The sequence below is a fragment of the Numenius arquata genome, chromosome 30 (genome assembly GCF_964106895.1).
Source record: "Numenius arquata chromosome 30, bNumArq3.hap1.1, whole genome shotgun sequence".
NCBI lineage: Eukaryota > Metazoa > Chordata > Aves > Charadriiformes > Scolopacidae > Numenius > Numenius arquata.
The window spans coordinates 1,127,442-1,143,306 of NC_133605.1; positions in this window are offsets into that span (position 1 = coordinate 1,127,442).

The following is a 15,865-nucleotide window of genomic DNA, read 5'->3' on the forward strand; positions in this document are numbered from 1 at the left end:
AGCCTGAGTCAAATCCATGGTAGAAGATACAAGGACAAGAGGCAATGGGCTGAGAAAAGGGACGGTCAAGACAGATAAGGAGGAACTTTTTCCAGCATGAGGATAGTCAAGCACTGGAAGCTGTTTCCCAGAGAGCGTGCAACAGCTCTGTCCTGGAAAGGGATCCAGACATCTTTGAACAAAGCCCTGACTCTTCAGGTCTGACCCTGTTTTCAATGGGAGGTTGGTCAAGACACCCTCCAATTCCCTTTGAGCCTGAATGATGCTGTCCTCCTCCTGTCCTTCCATCTGCAGGCTGAGATATTTCCCCTCTTGGAGCAGACATTCTGAAAAAACACTCCAAATCTGGAAAGACTCTTCAATGCTCCAAGTACAGTTGGGTTGGGAAAAAAATAAACAACACAATACTATGCTGGATTATTTTTTCACAGAGACAGTTTTAAAGGGTCAAAGTAGATTCAATGCATGAATTCTGACAGTCAAGTTACAAAGGGGGAGGAAAAAAAGGCAACAAAATCTTTGTCAGTAAAGAAAAACTCCCCCAGCCTGTGGGATGTCCTCATTAGTTGGCCCTCTAGGAACTGGGATCCTTGGGCTTCTTGGTCTTAAGTGGGAGCTCAAATCCTGAACTGGAAGGACAACATTGGCTGCAGGTACACACCGTTTTCTTGACACGACTGTGAGCTCAGACCCAGTGGATGGAGTTTCTCACACAGGTCACGGAGGAGGGCAGGATGTCGGGGAGAGGGGCACACGCTTCAGTTTCCCAAATCCCATGAGTTTTCCCAAACCATCCTTCTCTTGACCTCTGGCATCCTATTTCTTGAGATGCAAAGCTGGCGGGTCTTCTGTTGATAAAGCATCAGTGATCCTTCCAGTGATTCTGTGATTTCCTTTAGAGTGGCAAAAAATAATAATAATGATGAAAAGAAATGTTAAAGTAACAGTCTACTTCCACAATAGCAAATCTGGACAACGGCAATTAAATTAGTATTTGCCATATAAGGTATGATATCCCATCCTGAAGTACATATTGGAAGTGGTTCAGATGAAGGGTGGTCTTGCAAAAGTCACCCCTTGTGTCCCTGTGTGGCACAGACGCTGCTGGTTTCCCTCTCCAGAGAGTGGCAGAGGCCGGATCACCTTCTCAGAAGAGGCTCCTTGCCAGGGAGCCACGGCCATGGGGGGAGCTCACCTGGTTCTTATTGACACTTCACTCAACAGCTATTTGGATACTTTTGGTGCTTTTCTGGGATGACTATTCCTGCACAGAGGATCATAAAAAGACGACTGTTTCTTAAGAGATGGTGAAAAAGGCCCTGTTTGGCCAAGAAAGCCCACCATGTGCTCTGGAGGGAGCGAGGAAGATTATAAAAAGCACTAGGAAAGTCCAAAATGCTCTTCCAAAGGGCGAGTGGCCCTGAGCAGTGGTGATTGGCCACGTGTAAGTCTGTTAGAGAGGGTCAAGCAATGTCAGCGAGAAGCAAGGGGATGGCTGATGGCTTTAGCCAATCCTTACATCCGTGTCTGAAGCCAGCCATGGGAAGCAGTGGATGTTTGTGGGCAGAGGCTGAGGAAGAGGCTTCTCCTGGGACAATGGCAGGAAGGAAGACCCTTCCTCTGCAAACCAGGGGTGATACAGACATTCATCTCTTGTGTGCCTGCCTCAGCCTGGCGGATGGGGAATGCCCACTGCTGGGGGTGGCTGTTCTTAGGAATGCCCCATGGGCTGACAACTTGCTCCTTTCCCCTCCTTCACTGCCCACACTTGGATGGACTTCAGGAAACATCCATGAGCCTGGAGGATGCACAAACCTCCTGGGCTGAGGTCTCAGCACTGCAGGGGCAGAGGAAGGGTTTGTGAGACACATGGGCGTGCAGGGAGAGAGCAGTGTGGGGGGAGCAGTGAGTGTGCTAAAGGCAGGAAGAAGAAATGTCAAAGCAAAGAGGCCAAGTGCATGAAATGCTTGATTTCAACTTGCCAATTCTGCATTAACGCCAAGGAATTTGGGTTACAGGAATGTCTCCAAGTAGAGTCTGCACCATCCAGACCCATGTGGATGGGCTGGCAGAGCCACCCCCAGCAGGGGGATCCCCATCGCCCACGCTGAGGCAGTCCGGATGCAAATATCTGCAGTGCCCACTTGTCACAGGCCTCCAGGCAGAGGGTGACTCATTCCCATGACCCTCGAAGCCTGGATCAGCTCGTTGTGCTTTTGCTGTCCTTCCCTTCATGTGTCAAGCCCATGGGAGCTTTGGCTTTGTCATCATCCCTATGGCCTGGGACAAGGTTTCTCAATTCCTCCTCTGCAGCTTCCCTGCTTCCACCTCCTTTGTGCTGCCTCTTTGTCCTGGAGCTCAGTCAGTTCCAACAAGCAGCCTCCTGAGACGGTGGCTTCTTTTCAAGGGGAGTTGCAGAGATCATTTTTGTGCCTGGAGGAGGCTGTCCTGTAAGGCCTATCAGATTTTCCATGATCCTTCAGCCTTCAGAGCTGCTTCCCACGGCACCACTCGCATCAGTCTCCCAAGTACATCAAAGTCTTCTTCTCTGGAGTCCACCCGTTTTTGCTCTGCTGCTGGCCTTCCTCACTCCTCTTCGGCACCTGGGACTCCACTATTTCCTGGTGACAGCAGCCAAGGCTGACACTGATTTTCACCTCCCTGACCACTCTTTTTTTTTTTTTTTTTATTTTTTTTTTGCCAGGACCAGGTCCAGGTGAGCATCACCCTTGTTTGCCCACCTGGCAGCTGTGTTAAGAAGTTGTCCCAAGGTCCTCCAGGCTGCTGGCACCCTGTGTCTTTGCCTGGCCAGTGAATGCCAGGGCAACTACTGTTCCCCATAGGAACCTGCTCATTGACTCGGAGACTTCTTCAGGTTGCTGTTAGAAGACTTATTCTGCCTACTGTGCCCGATCAAGTGGGTTATAATGGCCAAGACATTTTCACCCTTACTGGCTTCTCCTCTCATCCTCACTCACACAAGCTCACTCAACCCTTGCCCCATCTCATATAGGAGCTCCATAGATCTGAGCTTCTCCTTCACTCAGGGGGCATTCTGCTGGTCGTCCTCTTCCCTGCTACTCTCTCCAGCAGAGCCTGTACCCTTCCATTGCAGCACCACAGCTCAGCAAGATGTCCCACCACATCTCATTCAATCCCAAACCATCCCAGTTCTGTGAGTAGACATGGGACTCCTCCTGGCAGTGCATATTTGGGCCACAGCACCTCAGCTGACTTCTCACGGGGAAACCTGAGCTGTGATCCTGCCCAGAAGAACCATTGTACATCGAGCAGTTCGTGCTGGGCTGGGCTGTACGTACAGAGTGGCCTTCACCCCTGGGCTGTGCTGCACAGATGCCTTGGCCACAGGACAACCTCAGCAGCACATTGTCACGCAGGAGCCTGCAGAAAGGTCCCAGTCTGTACCAGACATTTTGCCTCCCACGTGGCCCTCCCTGCTCCCAGCACTGCTGCAGGAAGTTCTCATGGAAACGTCCTATCTGTTTGACTGCCGAGATGACGAATAGTGTTGTTTCCTTGTAAGAAAATCCTGGAGTGGTTTGAATGACCAAAAGAGGAGACTGTCTGCTATGGAGGGGGTCTGCATGGTTGTCTGCGCGGTTTGCCTCATTTGGGTGGAAGGCCCATTCAATGCTACACCTCCTGGGGTTCTCACCATCGAAAACAGACATGAGATTTGTGAGAAACACCGGCTCACGATTAGAATTTGATAGAGAACAAAGTCGCCGAAGCAAAGATAAAAAAATTACAAATTTATTATATGAAACAGTGCTGAATGTGGTGCGTCTCAAAGCAGAGGCACACCTCATCTTTCAGCTTTTAGGTATTTATACCCTATCCCGGCCGCCGGAGTTTCTGTCTCTCTTCTCGTTGGTTGAGAAGTTGGAGCTCACATTCTTCCCAACCGCCTGACCCGTTACAGGTTCAGTTCACACCTTTTCACCTTACAGGGCATACACACACCTCCCCTACGAAATCATTATCCTAAACACGCCTTTGATTAGTTGATTACGCTACAAGTTATTTCACAGTCTTTGCTGCCATCTACTACCCAGTGTTAGTAATTACAAGCACTCTGGTGGTCGTTTACTTCATCAGGTGGTCGTATCCTCCTCTTCATCAGCTGCCCTCTAGATGACCTTAGTCCACTCAGCGGTCTTCACAGCCCCCTCAGCAGTTTTACTGTCCAGGCCTGGTTTCTTTGGCCTTATCGATACTCCCCTATCTTCTGGGTTCCTGTATTGAAGGCCACATTCCAGTCTGTTTCTCTTTACCTGGATAACGTTCTGTAAACAAGGATCCCTTGACAGACCCAGGGCAGTTCTAAGGATTAGTTGGGTGCCATTGATTAGATTCTACTATCACTAAGCCTCCTTTGTTAGTGCAGACACACTAACAAACATATATCCATTTGCTGAAGCAAAACTTAACCCGTTTCTCACAGTTCACCCCCTTTTCATTCATTACTTTTTATCCCATCAGTTGGCCTCTATCATAGACTTCCATTTTTGCACCGGGACACGTGCTAGTCTTCTGATGTTCGTTGCTATATCTCTCACAGCTTGCCCGTTATCATCAATTTGAAGACAACATTCTGAAGTGTTAAACTTGCCGCATACCCCCCCTTCTTCTGCTAGTAGGTAGCCTAAAGCCAATCTATTCTGGTATATTGCAGTTCGCATCTGTGTTTGTTGGGCCGCTATTAATTCTAATGCTGAGGCGGTCTGATTGGTAATTACTTCGAGTACGGCTTGCAACCTAATTATTCTATCGAGCATATAACCATGTGTTCGATATCCTCAGCTACCATCTTGTGCCCATGTTGCTGGTCCGTAAGTTTCTATAATGCGTTGAGGGGGCCCTTCATCCTGTCCCCATTTTTGAGCCCCTCCTATCTGGATATCTGACCGTTTCTCTCTCCTTAGTTCATCATATCGTTGGACTCCCAGCCCAGCGGCCTGTGCATCAGACAGCAAGAAAAAGAAAGGAAGGCATTATGTATCCAACACAACATATTCCTGACCAATTTGGAGGTAACCTTCAATAAGCATGTTGCCTACAATTCCAATAATGGCCTTCTAAAGCCCAAGCCCCATTAGCAAACGGACCACCCCATGTTTCATCATCTTGTGGTACCTCATAATATAGCGGATCTTCTGAGCCCAACGGTCCTCCTGATATACTTAGATCCCCATGGGAGTCGCAATAATCACATTCAAAGGCCTCTGCATCCGGATGCCATTTACAGTTACATCCTCTCTCTTTTTTTGTTTGATTTGTAGCTGACCAAAACTTTGTGAAATATGTCCTAGTCCCATTTGAATTTTGCCAAGCTCATTGATAAACTCTTATTCCATGGTTTTTGCTAGTAGTATTGTCCCACTGACAAGCCAGGAACAGAGAATCTTTAAACCCCCCTTTTTGGCCAATCTCTCTCCCTGCTGCCCTGCATCCAGCATGCCAAGGTTCGTGGAAGGAACACCTTACCCACGTACCATCTCTAAGCTTAACATGTGTTTGGTTCCATCTTCCTTGGTACCTTTGACAATTATAAGGAGTACACAGTGAACTGTAACAATCCATTCCTGGTGACAATGTCCACTCACATTCGCTTTTCCCTAAATATTTCCCTCCCGGTCTGGTTCTATTCAGGCAATAGTTCCCCTTCCCCGGGTACAATATTTTCCGTGCAACTCCCTCTTCAGTCCAGAACTTAGTCCCATGACGTACTGTACTTAAGCTACTCACTAACCATTTAGGCTGGACAGGCCGGGCTACCCATGGCCATTCTTCAGATGCTCTCGGGCTTCTGCGTACCCAACAACTACTCAAATTAAAGCTTTTTGCTATTTCCTTCCCTAATGTCACAAATTGGTTATCTTCCATTTGATTGTAACACAGAGGGATGGTCACAAGGTTCATTATTATGATAACATAAAACCTGCCAAGGTCTGGCGCGGCCCTCCCTCCCATTTCTCAACGCCTACTGGGTTGCTGCCAGCAGCGGAGTTCATTCACAGAAGAGGAGTGAAGAGGCCAACCCAGTCTTGCCCTTGGCTTTCGTTTTTACTGTAGAACCTTGGCTGGTAACCCTCCCAGATATTCCACTTTTATTTCATTACCCTCAAATTTACAAATTCTGTTTCTTAAGAGTCAATTTTAATGGGTCACTTCCCTGGGTTACTGTCCACTCTCCAGAAGGTGGAGTTACTGCTCCTTTTACCCCAATGTCGCGACGGAGGGAAGACAGGGCCACTCAATATGAGTGATCAGCAAGCTTCGTTTATTGATTCACACAGTTGCCTTTTATGTCCTAACATAATTAGCTCATACATATTACAAAAGTTAAGCTCATGATTGGTTAGTTCTTAGAAAGATCAACTCCGCCCTTGGTTCCTTCTTTACAGTTACTTTCATCCTCTTTTCCCATGCCTGAGCAGCTGCAACCTCTCTGTTATCTTACAACAATTATAGTCAAGGACGAGGTGTCTTTACCAGCCCAGTAGTTACGGGGGCTGAATCCGATGTTTCTCAAGCTTTTGCTCGGCCAGCTGGATCATGTCTACATGACCCTTCTCAGCTAGCCATTCTCCCACAATTCCCCCGTTTTTATTTTGAATGACATAGGCTTGGTTAAACATCCGTAACACAAGGGTTTTCATACAAGACAACATACAACTCAACAAAGCAATGCTATTAGTACAATGATTAAGACTAGCAATCCTGTCTGTAAAAGGTTTCTCAGCCATCCGGACAGACCCAACCAGTCTCCAAGAGCACCCCTATAAGGCACGTAGTAAATGGGGAGCGGGGTGTTGCTAGGCTTGCACAAAAGCTGGTCGTGTTGAGTGACCGAGCTAAAGTTATCCACACATTTTCTCGTGGGTCAAACATCTCGCTATATGGGATGGCTCTTATGCTTACAACTAAGGCAACTACTATAAAGCTTTCTATACCTAAATTAACCATTTTCTCTGTTTCAACTTCTAAGCAAATAGCATGCACATAATACCTAGGGGTTACAGACCCCACAGATTGTACAATTAATTTCTGTCTTTGCGACCTCGTGGTTCACACTCAGGCGCAGCGGTCTCAGTCCGTTGGTTTATGGTGATTAGTCGGGTCACCTTCAGCGGCGACTTCAGGGTGGTCGATGGCAGGCCTTACCCAACGGCTGGGAACCCAGATGGTACCTTGTCCCCTATGGTCCATCGTAAAAGGGGTGATTTGCGAGCAAGGGTCAATCCTCCTACTCCTGCAACCGTGGCGCTGCTCGCGTAGGTCGGCCATTGAGCCGGCCACTTATGCGTGCTGATTATGGAAATGTCAGCGCCAGTGTCTAGAAGAGCAACAAGTGATATAGTTAGGTTGGCGTATTGCACAGCAACCGGGCGTTGTGGCCTTTGGTGCAAGCTGACAGTTAGTAAGGCCATTTGTCCTGTAGATCCAAAGGCTCCTTGCCCTCGTGGCTGCTCTTGCAGCGGTGGAAGGGCTCCCGCAAGATGTGGTAGGGGAATTAATTGCGCCACCTTGGTGCCTTTAGCGATGAAGAGCGGTGGGAATAACGTGTGGGCCATGATCTGGATCTCACCGTGGTAATCCTTATCAATCAGTCCCACCAACACATTAAGTCCCAGCATGGTGGCTGATGAACGGCCTATAAGTAGTGCTCCGACAGCTTGTCCATTGATACAGATTGGTCCCTGTGTGCCGGTAGCAATGCTGACAGGCTTTGAGTCCAACAGGGTACAATCTACTGCTGTTGCCAGGTCCAAGCCGAGGCTTCCGCTTGTGGCTGGTCTGAGCTGAAGGGATTGAGTGCTGCCGGATATGCAGCCGCTTTTTGTGTCGGCGCGGGGCGGCTCTTCCCGCTGAATCGTCCGTTTCCCGGTTTGGAAGCGCGACATGCAGTCTCATTGTGGTTGTCCGACCAGCAGTTTCTGCACCATACTGAGCCGGCGTCGCAGTTCCGTCTGATGTGTCCAGCAGCGCCGCAACGGTAGCATCGTGGGCGAGGTGATCCAGTAGCATTTAATCGATGAACGGAGGCTTGCAAAGGAGCAAGGGCTGCAAGAACTTGACTCTGCGTAGCCTGCGCGTGTTCCTTTAAACTATTCCCTAGTTCCTTTACTGCCTCAACTAACATTGCCTGTGGCCCTACCGGTACCTGAGCCATCCTTTCTAGTCCTTCCTCGATAGTCCATGTCCCTGGCAATGTAGCTAAGATGTTGCGTGTGGCCGGATTACTATTTTGTATAGCACACTGCTTTAGTATAATGCCTCTGAGATAATCGGGCACCCCGGCCGCCTGTATGGCGTCTGCTACTCTGCTACTCGATCTATAAATAGGCCAAATGGTTCCTCTCTTCCTTGCTTAATACCCATATATGAAGGCACACCTCCAGGTTCCTTAAGACGATCAAAAGCCTGTCTTGCCAATGTCATTGATTCTTTTACTTTATCCGGTCCCATAAGTGCCTGTGCTTCTGGCCGCAGATACAGTCCCACCCCCAATAGCTCATCAAGGGTGACTCCGTGTAACGGATCTCCCGGTTGCCTTACTGTGGCAACTGATTGCTGACAAGCAGCCTGCCAATGCGCATTAAACAACAGCTGCTGGTGTTGTGTCAAAATCAACTTCATAATACTACGTACATCCCCCGGGAGTAATATATTGGTGCCCCAGATAAAGTCTAGCATTTGCCTTGTGGGCTCTCCTTTGATCCCTGAGTCACTCACCGTGGATCGCAACTGAGTTAATAACTTCCAATCTAGGTTCTGAATTGTGGCAGTTATTCGCCCTTGGTCATTTAGCTGGTAAGTTACCGGGAACACCTCATGTACAATGCTTGAGGCAAATTCTCTATCTCCGGAGGCCATCGCCTCCTCTGCAATTTGCTGCCACATCCTCTGTCTTTCTGTGATAATACTCTGCCCCTCCGTGGAAGGATTATGGCTCATTCCTTTCCCTGCATAACTTTCTTCTGACTTCTCTCCTTTTTCTGTTTCCATCGGGGGGGCCGATGGGTCCTCACTATCTCCAGGTGACTCGGGAGGAGATGGAACAAAGACCGAGTGCTCCCACGTTCCCGCTACCCCTTCAGGGACGACTATAGTGCGAACCGAGGGAGGCAACGGGCAACCCGAGGGAGGGGGAGCTGGCTTTTGTTGCGAGGCAGTTGCACCCGTCCCAGTTAATCCCCCTAACCTTTCAGACGCAGCAGCAGCAGCTCTCTGCTCTGCTTTATGCATCACCAGCGCGTTCGTAACTGCACGCCAAGGCTTCATCAGTTTCTTGGCTAACTTCTCATCATTTATTACTTCATCAAATATTTTATCCCCATATCTCCGCCACTCCTCTTCCTCAAAAACTGTATCGGGATTGGCAAAGAATCCTCTAGCTGCCCCATAAGCTAATAACTCTGGTAATTCCTTTTTACAATGTAAACCTTCTATGCTCCGCTTTTCTAAAAAGCATTTGAGCAAATCATATGCCGCTTGTCTATTCATACCTTCGTCAGCGCGCTGTTGCAGCCTTCCAGACTTCGGCGGCGCGTAGCCGGCAGGACACTCTCTATAGGTGCTCCAGGGCGCGGGGACCTTTTCCTTTAATCCCTTTCGCTCTTGGGTGCGGGGACCTTTTCCTTTAATCCCTTTCGCCTCCTGCGCTGCTTACAGGACCAGCACTGAGACTCCATTGACCGTGGCTCGCAGGTTCAGCCCTCTGTAGGGTCCCTGTTTCGGGCGCCATTTGTCGCGACGGAGGGAAGACAGGGCCACTCAATATGAGTGATCAGCAAGCTTCGTTTATTGATTCACACGGTTGCCTTTTATGTCATAGAATCATAGAATCATAGAATGGCTAGAGTTGGAAAGGACCTTAAAGATCATCTAGTTCCAACCCCCCTGCCATGGGCAGGGACACCTCTCACTAGAGCAGGTTGCTTAAAGCCCCATCCAGCCTGGCCTTGAACACTTCCAGGGATGGGGCATCCACAACTTCCCTGGGCAACCTGTTCCAGTGCCTCACCACCCTCACTGTAAAGAATTTCTTCCTTATATCTAATCTAAATCTCTTCTCTTCCAATTTAAAACCATTGCCCCTTGTCCTGTCACCACTCTTCCTGACAAAGAGTCCCTCTTCAGCTCTTCTGTAGGCTCCCTTCAGGTATTGATAGGCTGTTATAAGGTCTCCCCGGAGCCTTCTCTTCTCCAGGCTGAACAACCCCAGCTCTCTCAGTCTGTCTTCATAGGAGAGGTGCTCCATCCCTCTGATCATCCTCGTGGCCCTCCGCTGGACCCGTTCCAACAGGTCCATGTCCTTTCTGTGTTGAGGACTCCAAAGCTGGACACAGTACTCCAGGAGGGGTCTCACGAGCGCAGAGTAGAGGGGCAGAATCACCTCGCGAGACCTGCTGGCCACACTTCTCCTGATGCAGCCCAGGACACGGTTGGCTCTCTGGGCTGCCAGTGCACACTGCCTGCTCATGTTGAGCTTCTCATCCATAAGCACTCCCAAGTCCTTCTCCTCGGGGCTGCTCTCCAGCCATTCTCCACCCAACTTGTATTTGTGCCTGGGGTTGCCACGTCCCAGGTGCAGGACCCTGCACTTGGCTTGGTTGAACTTCATGCAATTTGCACGAGCCCACCTCTCCAGCCTGTCTAGGTCCCTCTGGATGGCATCCCTTCCCTCCAGCGTGTCAACTGCGCCACCGAGCTTGGTGTCATCAGCAAACTTGCTGAGGGTGCACTCTATCCCACTGTCCATGTCACCGACAAAGATGTTAAACAGTACTGGTCCCAGTACCAACCCCTGCGGAACACCACTCGTTACTGGCCGCCACCTGGACATTGAGCCATTGATTGTAACCCTTTGGATGCGGCCATCCAGCCAGTTCCCTATCCACCGAGTGGTCCATCCATCGAATCCATGAGTTTCCAATTTTGAGACCAGGATGTCGTGCGGGACAGTGTCAAATGCTTTGCATAAGTCCAGGTAAATGACGTCAGTCGCTCTGCCCTTGTCTACCAAGTCTGTGGCAGTATTGTAAAAGGCCACCAAATTTGTCAGGCACGATTTGCCCTTGGTGAAGCCATGTTGGCTGTTTCCAATCACTTCTTTATTCTCCATGTGCCTTAGCAAGGATTTCAGGAGGATCTGCTCCATGATCTTGCCAGGCACAGAGGTGAGACTGACCGGCCTGTAGTTTCCCGGGTCTTCTTTGTTTCCTTTTTTGAATATTGGAGTTATGTTCCCTTTTTTCCAGTCAGTGGGAACTTCACCAGACTGCCACGATTTCTCAAATATGATGGAGAGGGGCTTAGCAACTTCGTCCGCCAGTTCTCTCAGGACCCGTGGATGGATTTCATCAGGTCCCATGGACTTATGCACCTTCAGGTTATTTAAGAGGTCTCGAACCTCGTCTTCTTGTACTGTGGGTGCTTCTTCATTCCCAGAGCCCCTGTTCTTGCCCTCCGTGACTTGGGCAGTGTGGTTAGGGCCCTTGCCAGTGAAGACTGAGGCAAAGAAGTCATTCAGTAGCTCAGCCTTATCCACATCCTGGGTGACCAGGTCTCCCGTTTCCTTCCGGAGGGGACCCACAGCTTCCCTCGTCTTATTTTTATCCCTGATATATCTATAGAAGTTCTTCTTGTTATTTTTCACATCCCTGGCTAGATTTAGTTCTGCCTGGGCTTTCGCTTGCCTGATCAGGTTTCTGGTGACTCGGACAGCTTCTCTGTATTCTTCCCAGTCTACCTTTCCCTGCTTCCACCCTCTATAGGCCTCCTTTTTGGTCCTGAGTTTGTCCAGCAGTTCCTTGTTCATCCACGCCGGCCTACTGGCTATTTTGCCCGATTTCTTCTTTTTTGGGATGCACCTCTCCTGAGCTTGGAGGAGGCAATCCTTAAATACCACCCAGCTTTTTTGGGCCCCTCTCCCTTCCAGTTCTTTTTCCCACGCTACCTTACCAATCAGATCTCTCAGGAGATCAAAGTCTGCTCTTTTGAAGTCCAGGGTAGCCAGCTTGCTGCGCACCCTCCTTGCTGCCTTATGAATCTTGAATTCTATCATCTCATGGTCACTGCAGCCGAGGCTACCCTTGAACTTGACATTCCCGACCAGCCCCTCCTTGTTGGTGAGGACAAGGTCCAGCACTGCTCCTTTCCTCGTTGGTTCCTCTATTATTTGCAGAAGAAAGTTGTCGTCGACACATTCTAAGAACTTCCTGGATTTCCTGTGCTCTGCTGTGTTGTCCTTCCAACAGATGTCGGGGTGGTTGAAATCCCCCATGAGGACCAGAGCGTGTGAGCGCGATGCTGCCCCTATCTGTTTGTAGAGGGCCACATCCTCGCTGTCACTTTGATCTGGTGGCCTGTAGCAGACTCCTACTGTAACATCACCTGCCCCCGTGCTCCCTTTAATCCTGACCCATAAGCTCTCTGTCTTGTCTTCACCCATCCCCAGGTGAAGCTCCATACATTCCAGCTGGTCCTTGACATAGAGGGCAACACCCCCTCCCCTTCTGCCCAGCCTGTCCTTCCTGAAGAGCTTGTAACCTTCCATTCGAACACTCCAGTCGTAAGAGCCATCCCACCACGTCTCGGTGATGCCAATAATGTCGTAGCCCTGGAGGCGTGCGCACATCTCTAACTCCTCTTGTTTGTTCCCCATGCTGCGTGCATTTGTGTAAAGGCACTTCAGCTGGGTGCCTAAAGGGGCCGACTTATTAGCTGAGATGGCAGGTTGAAGGCTCTCTTTGAGTTTTTTCCTGCTCAACCTACGCTTAACCCCCTCCCCCTTCGATCCTAGTTTAAAGCCCTTTCAACAAGCCCCGCCAACTCACTTGCCAGTATCTTTCTCCCCTTCTGAGACAGGTGTACTCCATCTGTTGCTATCCGACTCGGTGCCATATAAAATTCCCTGAGTTCAGAATACCCAAAATTTCGGTGATGGCACCAGTTTCTGAGCCACTTGTTTATCGCAGTTGCCTTTTTATTTCTTTCAGGATTTCCTCCTGCAACTAAGGGTATTGCTGAAAAAATTACCTGTGCCCCTGATCCCTCAACCAGTTTTCCCAGTGTCTTAAAGTCCTTTATGATTGTTTTTAATTTCCTGGATGTATTATATACATCATCACTGCCTACCTGAAAAACTACAAGGGGGTAATAGTCAGAAGGGTTGACTAGAGCAGGAACTTTGTCCAACACGTCCCTGACCCGTGCCCCAGGGAGGCAGCAGACTTCCCTGTGAAGCGGGTCAGGACGGCATATTGGTCCCTCTGCCCCCTTCAGTAGAGAGTCACCCACAACGATGACCCTTCTGCTTTTCCTTCTTGAACTAGTTGTGATGCCAGGTTTGCGGCGACGTGGTCCTTCTGGCACATCCTGCCTAGTTGTACCATCCTCCTCTCCAACAGTCAATTCCTCCTGCAGGATTCCATACCGGTTCTGCAGGGGTAACTGGGGAGGTGGGAGAGGCAGGGAGGGGATTCGCCTGCTTCGCCGACTAGGGACCTGTTTCCATTCCCCCTCTTCTCTGAGATCCCCTTCTACTGTCGGGCGAGAGATGGGGAGAGGGTCCTCTGGCTTATGTGGGGCCTCAACATGTTCCTTTATTTTCAGGGAGTGGGCCCACCAGTCAATCTCCCTCTCACATTCCCTGATACTCCTCAACCTTTCCACTTCCTCCTTCAGCTCAACCACCAGGCCGAGGAGGTCATTCACCTGTTCACATCTGACACAGGTGTCATCACCACTACCCTCCATGGCAAGGGCCAGGCCTCGGCACTCCCTGCAGCCCGAGGCCTGGACACCCACGTGTTTGCGTGGGGCCTCTGTCTGGGTGCCCACAGCTTTCTTGGCAATAGCCTTTGACCTAGTTCTAGCCATGGCTGGATGTGTGCAAGCAAGAGGCAGTGGAAAGGTCAGTTGGAGCGAGGAATTGAACTTACCTTGCACAACGGCAGAGGCTCAGGACCCAGCTGTACAAGTTGCAGCGGCGTTAGGCACCGACCAGGACAGCCACCCAGCAACTGGTTGCTGCTCGGTGGGCAGAAGCTAGCTTCTGCCCTCCCCCGGGGCTTCTTATAGGATGGCGGTGTGATGGGCCGTGGGAGGCGCTGGCTCCGCCCAGGCTTAGTCAGCAGCCGGCCCACCAGCTGTCAGCCCCCACCACGCGGAGGAGGCTTTGCCCGGCGACAAAAAAGCCCCAAAAAGAGCTTTCCCTCGGCCTTTTCAGCTACAGATCGCTACTCCCAGCGCAGTCTTACCTGCCCTGGAGCTGGTCTCCGTCGCAATGACCGTTAGGTACGTTAATGGCTCGTTTAAATGTGCCGCGGGAGGCGCTGGCTCCGCCCAGGCTTAGTCAGCAGCCGGCCCACCAGCTGTCAGCCCCCACCACGCGGAGGAGGCTTTGCCCGGCGACAAAAAAGCCCCAAAAAGAGCTTTCCCTCGGCCTTTTCAGCTACAGATCGCTACTCCCAGCGCAGTCTTACCTGCCCTGGAGCTGGTCTCCGTCGCAATGACCGTTAGGTACGTTAATGGCTCGTTTAAATGTGCCGCGGGAGGCGCTGGCTCCGCCCAGGCTTAGTCAGCAGCCGGCCCACCAGCTGTCAGCCCCCACCACGCGGAGGAGGCTTTGCCCGGCGACAAAAAAGCCCCAAAAAGAGCTTTCCCTCGGCCTTTTCAGCTACAGATCGCTACTCCCAGCGCAGTCTTACCTGCCCTGGAGCTGGTCTCCGTCGCAATGACCGTTAGGTACGTTAATGGCTCGTTTAAATGTGCCGCGGGAGGCGCTGGCTCCGCCCAGGCTTAGTCAGCAGCCGGCCCACCAGCTGTCAGCCCCCACCACGCGGAGGAGGCTTTGCCCGGCGACAAAAAAGCCCCAAAAAGAGCTTTCCCTCGGCCTTTTCAGCTACAGATCGCTACTCCCAGCGCAGTCTTACCTGCCCTGGAGCTGGTCTCCGTCGCAATGACCGTTAGGTACGTTAATGGCTCGTTTAAATGTGCCGCGGGAGGCGCTGGCTCCGCCCAGGCTTAGTCAGCAGCCGGCCCACCAGCTGTCAGCCCCCACCACGCGGAGGAGGCTTTGCCCGGCGACAAAAAAGCCCCAAAAAGAGCTTTCCCTCGGCCTTTTCAGCTACAGATCGCTACTCCCAGCGCAGTCTTACCTGCCCTGGAGCTGGTCTCCGTCGCAATGACCGTTAGGTACGTTAATGGCTCGTTTAAATGTGCCGCGGGAGGCGCTGGCTCCGCCCAGGCTTAGTCAGCAGCCGGCCCACCAGCTGTCAGCCCCCACCACGCGGAGGAGGCTTTGCCCGGCGACAAAAAAGCCCCAAAAAGAGCTTTCCCTCGGCCTTTTCAGCTACAGATCGCTACTCCCAGCGCAGTCTTACCTGCCCTGGAGCTGGTCTCCGTCGCAATGACCGTTAGGTACGTTAATGGCTCGTTTAAATGTGCCGCGGGAGGCGCTGGCTCCGCCCAGGCTTAGTCAGCAGCCGGCCCACCAGCTGTCAGCCCCCACCACGCGGAGGAGGCTTTGCCCGGCGACAAAAAAGCCCCAAAAAGAGCTTTCCCTCGGCCTTTTCAGCTACAGATCGCTACTCCCAGCGCAGTCTTACCTGCCCTGGAGCTGGTCTCCGTCGCAATGACCTAACATGTCCTAACATAATTAGCTCATACATATTACAAAAGTTAAGCTCATGATTGGTTAGTTCTTAGAAAGATCAACTCCGCCCTTGGTTCCTTCTTTACAGTTACTTTCATCCTCTTTTCCCATGCCTGAACAGCTGCAACCTCTCTGTTATCTTACAACAATTATAGTCAAGGACGAGGTGTCTTTACC